This window comes from Zingiber officinale, chromosome 2A (genome assembly GCF_018446385.1).
Source record: "Zingiber officinale cultivar Zhangliang chromosome 2A, Zo_v1.1, whole genome shotgun sequence".
Lineage (NCBI taxonomy): Eukaryota > Viridiplantae > Streptophyta > Magnoliopsida > Zingiberales > Zingiberaceae > Zingiber > Zingiber officinale.
The window spans coordinates 122,626,484-122,634,499 of record NC_055988.1 but is presented as its reverse complement, the minus strand read 5'-3'; positions in this window follow the sequence as shown (position 1 = coordinate 122,634,499).

The following is an 8,016-nucleotide window of genomic DNA, read 5'->3' as shown; positions in this document are numbered from 1 at the left end:
TCTTCCTCTTCTCATGACTTGGACGCACCATTTATAAGAAGATTAAGGAAGACGAAGGGGAAAGGACGCCCCTTCGTCTCCTTGGCTTTTGTCGCAAAAAGACACGTTTGCAGTAATGATACAAATGAAGGGGAAACTGTGCCCCTTCGTCTCCTGCAACACCCAACATCTCCCACTCGTCCAAATCAATCCATAAGGTTATATGGTTACATAGACTATGTCAGTCACATAGACTACGAGGTGATAATGTTATAATGTCAAAGTCAAATATTAATTGGTCACAAAGACCGATTAAGTCATATAGACTATTTGACGATCAGGTCACAAAGACCAAAGCAAAATTAATTAGTCACAAAGACTAAATAAGTCACATAGACTTTATGATGATCAAGTCATGAAGACCAGATCATTGATTAGTCACAAAGACCATATAAGAACATTCATTCCATATGATCTGGTGGTAAGAATCCGGAACCCCATAACGAGGGGTCAACGCCACGGGTAGGTCAAAGGGCCCAGTGGCCCGCCGGAGAAGGATGAGCCCGTCGGAGAAGGACGAGCCGACGGGACTTGGAAGAACGGGACATCTGGTAGTAAAAGGCACCCTGGTAGGGACCAGGGTTCCGACGCTCAATGACGCAGTACATAATGACCGAGCGGAAGGACGTGCCGCCCGGCCGACGCAGGGTATTAAGGCCGTTTGGACGACGTTCTTCGCCCGGTCGACCGTACGGACGTCCCGGCCGGGCGGTAGGTAAAGGAAGGGAACGCCCTCTGACAGCCGTCAAGTCGTATGGCTACGTCATACTCCTAGTCTGACAACGGGGTGTCCTGTTGTCCCATCGAAGACATGCTCGGACTGTAGCAGTATGGTGTCAGGTAAGCTCTCTGACAAGTGCATACCGAGGTATGGGTTGCTGACACGTCTGCACCTCGGGTCATTAGTTCTCTCCGCGCAAGAAACATCTCTGGAGCCACCCTTTTACACTGTTTGCTTGCCTGACTTGAGCGTCGGAGGGTCGTCGCCGGGAACCTTTCCCGGCCCGACTTCTGTGCAGGTTCGCCGGAGCCTCGCGTGACCCGACGGAGGCCTACGCCATCGACTAGTAGCGCGCCACGTGCCCAGCGTCCTTTGTATCGGCGATTCGGACAGGATCAATTTGGCGCCGTCTGTGGGAACGCTCCTGCATCCGATCGGAAACAATGGACAAGGTGGACGACAACACATGGTGACGCTTTCAAACGAGGAACTCGACGCTCTGATCAAGACAAGGGCCGCCAAGCTCGTGGAGCAAAAACAAAAAGCCGCATCCGAGCGGCCGGAGCAGCAAGCAACATCAGCATCTGGTGGCCGAGCGGAAGCACCACCTGCCACTGTCGCATTTCATCGGGCTCTGTTCCGCACCCCTGAAGCCGTACCAACTCACAGAGATAGGGGTTCTTCTTCGGATGAAATGCCTAGACGAGATGACAGGAAGGGGAAAGCCCCCCGAGCGAACGCATCTCCCGAGCGGATCAATCGCCAATTTTCAGAGGCTATTCTACAAGACCCTCTGCCCAAGCATTACATGTCTCCGACGATCGGCGAGTATAATGGGACAACCGACCCGGATGATCACCTGGGTAAGTTTGATAATACGGCAACCCTCCATCAATACACAGATGGAGTAAAGTGCCGAGTTTTTCTCACCACTCTCTCGGGATCGGCTCAACGGTGGTTCCGGAGGCTGCCGGACGGATCCATCACAAGCTTCAAGGACTTCCGGACGGCCTTCCTCCACCACTTCGCCAGCAGTCGGCGCTATCAAAAAACGAGCGTGAGCCTGTTCGCCATCAAGCAAGAGGCCCGGGAATCGCTTCGAGCTTACATCCAGCGATTCAACCAAGTAGCGATGGACATTCCAACGACCACTTCGGAAACCATGATGAACGCCTTCACACAAGGCCTAGTGGATGGAGATTTCTTCCGATCGCTCATCCGAAAACCGCCCCAGGATTATGATCACATGCTACATCGGGCTAACGAGTACATCAACGTGGAAGAAGCACAGGCGGCCAGGAAAAAAGAAACTCCAGCCGAACGGCCTCCTCAGTCCGAGCGGAAACAACATACCACTCATCAGCTGCCCAGAGGACCAAGGGCTGAAGCAATCCGATCCCCCCACGTCAGGTCACATGTGCAAGAGGTAGCCGCTGCTCGGCCCAAGCCAAAAAAGAGATGGACCCCAATGTTCTGCTCCTTCCACCGGACAGATACGCACAACACAAGGGATTGTCGAAGTCTTCTCTTCGTGGCTCATCCTGTGCCACGGAATGCTGGACGACGGTCTCCCTCAGTCGACAGGCGACAGAAAACTCAGGAAGCCGACCGGACGCGAGCTGACAGGCCACGGCAACAGACTCCCGATCGGCATCGTTCTCCAAGGCAAGAGAATCGCCGAGCGTCCAGAGAACGGTCTCGACCATCCGTTCGGGAAGAAGAAAATAGAAGCAATACTTCCCGAGGCGAGATCAACATCATTGCTGGCGGGCCGACCGGAGGAGACTCCAACCGAGCTAGAAAGGCAAGCGCTCGGCAGCTCCAGATTCACGCAGTCGGCTGTAGCCGAGAACGAGCGGAAGGACCCGAAATTAGTTTTGGGCCCGGGGACTTGGAAGGAGTTGAAGTACCCCCACAACGATGTGCTTCTCATCAAAGCGGTAATAGCCAATTACACTATTCACCGCGTATTTGTTGACACAAGGAGCTCAGTCAACATCATATTCAAGAGGGCTTTCGATCAGCTGCAAATTGATCGAGTCGAGCTGCTACCCATGACGACTCCGCTCTACGGGTTCACGGGTAACGAAGTTCAGCCGGTCGGCCAGATCCGGCTGGCTACCTCGCTGGGAGAAGAGCCGCTCAGGAGGACAAGAACAATAAACTTCGTGGTGGTTGACTCTCCCTCGTCCTACAACGTCATTTTGGGATGATCGGCGCTCAGCGAATTCCGGGCGGTCGTCTCAACCTTTCACCAGAGGATCAAGTTCCCCGTAGAGGACAAAGTAGGAGAAGTACGGGGAGATCAGCTAGTAGCTCGGCGATGCTACATCGAGATGGTCCGAGCAGAGGCCTGTTCCGCTCGGAAGGCGCCCCGGGTCGAGGTAAACGCCATCACCGAAAAGCCACCCACTTTAATTTATGAGGAAAAAGAGGAAGTGCAGATTCATCCAGCCCGATCGGAGGCCACAACCTTTATTGCGTCCGATCTGGAGGAGAAGCAGAAAGAGGAGCTGATCCAATGCCTCAGAAGAAATCATGATGTCTTCGTCTGGTCGACACATGAGCTGCCCGGAATTTCGCCGAGCATCGCGCCGGTAAAGCAAAGAAAAAGAGATTTCAGCACCGAGCAGAATGTCATCATCCGGGCGGAGGTGGAAAAGCTTCTGGAAGCCGGCCATATACGCGAGGTGCAGTTCCCGAGCTGGCTGGAGAACGTAGTATTAGTCTCCAAGCCGGGCAACAAATGGAGAGTGTGCATAGATTTTCGGGATCTTAACAAGGCTTGCCCGAAAGATTTTTATCCTCTGCCTCGGATAGATCAGCTGGTGGACTCTACGGCTAGCTGTGAATTGATCTGTATGCTCGACGCCTACCAGGGCTATCACCAAGTGCCGCTCGCCAGTGAAGATCAAGAAAAAGTCAGCTTCGTGACGGCCGACGGCACTTATTGCTATAATGTGATGTCGTTCGGATTGAAGAATGCTGGAGCCACATATCAGCGCTTGATGAATAAGGTATTCAGAGAGCAGATCGGGCGGAACCTAGAAGTTTATGTGGACGACATTCTAATTAAGTCCGTCCGAGCGGCCGACCTCTTCAAGGACATGGAAGAAACCTTCCGAACGCTGCGCAGGTATGGAGTCAAGCTGAATCCTCAGAAGTGCCTGTTCGAAGCGAAAGGAGGACGTTTTTTGGGATACATAGTGACCGAGCGGGGTATCGAAGCCAATCCCAGCAAGGTGAAAGCTCTACAAGATATGCCGCCTCCAAGAAATACAAGGGAAGTGCAGCGTTTGACCGGTCGGATAACCGCTCTGTCCAGATTCATCTCCCAAACCGCCGATCGGAGCCTCCCTTTCTTCAAAATTTTGCGCAAGGCCACTAAGTTTCACTGGGATGAAGAATGCGATCGGGCGTTCGAAGACTTGAAGACGTATCTAAACTCTCTCCCGGTATTAGCCAAACCGACGGCGGGTGAGCCACTTTATATGTATTTGTCTTCAACCGAGCATGCGATCGGCTCAGCTTTAGTGAGGTCGAGCGGAAAAGAGCCGGTATATTTCCTTAGTCACATTTTAAAAGACGCTGAATCTCGCTACACCGGGCTCGAAAAGCTAGCATTTGCTCTGGTCCTCGCCGCTCGGCGCCTTCATCCATACTTCCTGGCGCACACGATCGTTGTCAAAACCAATAGCCCGCTCGGACGTGTGCTACTAAATCCAGAGGCATCCGGACGACTCATCAAATGGACGACAGAGCTGAGTGAATTTGACATCCAATATCAGCCCCGCTCGGCTATCAAAGCTCAATCCTTGGCCGATTTTGTGACTGAGGTGCAAAAGCCGGAGTCGGAAGGTATGTGGAGAATATATGTGGATGGATCATCCACTCGGCTCGGAAGCAGGATCGGAATATTGCTACTCTCTCCTCAAGAAGAAAAGATGCACTTATCCATCCGGCTGGATTACAAAGCTACCAACAATGAGGCAGAGTATAAGGCCCTCATAGCTGGCTTGCAGGCTGCCCGGCATGTGGGAGCCGGTCGGGTAACCCTCCACTCGGATTCGCAATTAGCCGCTCAGCAGCTCTCTGGCACCTTCGAAATCAATAGCGCTCGGCTTAAGCTCTACGCTGAAGCCTTTGAGAAGCTCAAAAATGATTTTAAAGAAGTTGTTGTCCAAAAGATACCCAGAGCAGAAAATCAAGCAGCCGATGAACTGGCCAAGCTCGCGAGCTCAATAACACCGATCGCCATTCAGCAGCCAATTGAAAAAGTACTGTTGGTGGCGCACGTTGACCGAATGGAGGGCCTTACATTTCCAAACGATTGGCGGACACCCATCATAGAATTCCTCCGCTCGGGCGCCGCACCATCCAATGATTATGAAGCCCGGCTGCTAAGAAGGAGAGCCGGTCGGTTCACACTTATCGGCGACCAGCTTTACAAGAAAGCTTTCTCTCGCCCGTTGTTAAAATGCGTGAGCTCGGAGGACTCAGCTTACATCCTCCAGGAAGTACATCAAAGATCATGCGGGGGGGCATCCGGGCGGACGCTCGTTGGTCAAGAAGATCCTCTTGGCCCGGTATTTTTGGCCAACCTTGCAAGCAGACGCCGCTCGGACAGTATGTACATGTCTTTCGTGCCAGAAGTATCACAACTTCTCCCACCGACCGGCCGAAGAAATGAAGGCATCCACCGTTTCATGCCCGTTCGATCAATGGGGAATGGATATTGTCGGTCCATTTCCGATAGCGACCGGGCAGAGGAAATTTCTGCTAGTGGCGGTCGACTATTTTTCCAAGTGGGTGGAGGCCGAGCCGCTGGCGAAGATCACCGAGCAGATGGTCAAAAAATTCATCTGGCAACACATCATCTGTCGGTTCGGCATCCCTCGCCGATTGGTTTCCGACAATGGGCAGCAATTCACAGGCAAGGTGCTAGAGGACTGGTGCAAAAGTTACGGCATCGAGCAACATTTCACGTCCGTGGCCTATCCCCAGAGTAATGGTTAAGCCGAAGTAGCCAATCGGGAAATTCTTCGTATTCTGCGCGCTCGGCTCGACCATTTAGGAGGGAGTTGGCCGGATGAAGTGTCGGGCGTCTTGTGGGCCATCCGAACGACGCCGAAGGAAGGGATGGGCGCCACACCGTTCCATTTGGTGTATGGCGGCGAGGCAGTCATTCCGGTTGAAGTCGGCGTTGAGTCCGTCCGGATCCAGAGCTATGATGAAGGGAACGCCGAAAGGAGGAACATGGAGCTGGATTTGGTCGAAGAGGAGCGAGCTAAGACGTCCGTTCGGCTGATGGCATACCGGCAGCGGATGAAGCAGAACTACAACCGCCGAGTAATCCCCATATCATTCCAGGTCGGCGATCTCGTCTGGAAGAAAGTCAAGCCTGTCGGCGACGTCGGCAAGCTTGAAGCTCCTTGGGCAGGTCCCTTCAAGGTTATTGAAAAACTCCGCTCGGGCGCTTACTACTTGGAGGATGAGGACGGGCGGCAGCTGGATCGACCGTGGAGTGCAAATCATCTCCAGCCTTATCGAGCTGGATGAAAGGTGCACGATTGTAATTTATTCTAGTATATATGCTAGTCGCCTATGTACTTGTAATATAGGAAGCAAAAAGATGAAAACACATTGAGCATTCTCCGCCGAACGGCTTACTGCGTGAAGACCCCTTGCCGTTCGGCAGGGGCATATAAATTATCCGAGCCAAGCACTCAGAGAGCGAAGGCCCCCGAGCCGATGGACCGGGAGTTTATATCAAAGGAGCAACCAAAGAGTCACTTTAAAAGGATGAAATATGAGCCATATTAAAATTTCACGTACATGTGCGTTCCATCCATGTAAATGGATCGCGCATACATCTCTTCAGTAGCGCCTGACGAAAAATCAACAAAAACCCAAGCCGCAATATCAAATCGGCGCCGTCGAACTCCGGCGTTAAATATCGAGACGAGTCGGCATCTATAAACGTCCGAGCCGACGAGCCCCGTCGTTAAAATCGAGAGCCGCGCGGTTATAAATATCCGGCCGTCGAGCTCCGGCGTTAAATATCGAGACGAGGCGGCGTCTATAAACGTCCGGACGAACCGACGAGCCCGTCGTTAAAAATCGAGTCGCGGACCGGCTATAAATATCCGGCCGTCGCTCCGGCGTTAAATATCGAGAGGCGGCGTCTATAAACGTCGGCGGAAGGCGGCGAGCCCGTCGTTAAAAATCGAGACCGTCGACCGCTATAAATATCCTGCCGTCGAGCTCCGGCGTTAAATATCGAGGCAGAGCGGCATCTATAAGCGTCCGGCGGAGGCCGTGAGCCCGTCGTTAAAATCGAGAGCCGGGCCGACTATAAATATCCGCGTCGTCGAGCTCGGCGTTAAATATCGAGGCGAGCGGCGTCTATAAGCGTCCGGCGAGGCCGACGAGCCCCGTCGTTAAAATCGAGAGCCGCGCGCCGACGGCTATAAATATCCGCCGTCGAGCTCCGACGTTAAATATCGAGAGATGAGCCGGCGTCTATAAACGTCCGAGCGGAAGGCCGACGAGCCCCGTCGTTAAAATCGAGAGCCGCGCCGACCGGCTATAAATATCCGCGCGTCGAGCTCCGGCGTTAAATATCGAGAGACGAGCGGCGTCTATAAACGTCCGAGCGGAAGGCCGATGAGCCCCGTCGTTAAAAATGAAGAGCCGCGCCGACCGGCTATAAATATCCGGCCGTCGAGCTCAGGCGTTAAATATCGAGGCGGCGGCATCTATAAACGTCTAGCGGAGGCCGTGAGCCCGTCGTTAAAATCGAAGTCGCGCCGACGGCTATAAATATCCGCGCCGTCAAGCTCCGGCGTTAAATATCGAGAGGCGGCGTCTATAAACGTCGGCGGAAGGCCGTGAGCCCGTCGTTAAAATTAAAAGCGCGCGACCGACTATAAATATCCCCGCCGTCGAGCTCCGACGATAAATATCGAGAGACGAGCCGGCGTCTATAAACATCCGAGCGGAAGGCCGACGAGCCCCGTCGTTAAAAATCGAGAGTCGCGCCGACCGGCTATAAATATCCGCGCCGTCGAGCTCCGACGTTAAATATCGAGAGACGAGCCGGCGTCTATAAACGTCCGAGCGGAAGGCCGACGAGCCCCGTCGTTAAAAATCGAGAGCCGCGCCGACCGGCTATAAATATCCGCGCCGTCGAGCTCCGACGTTAAATATCGAGAGACGAGCCGGCGTATCCGAGCGGCGGTCGACGAGCCCCATCG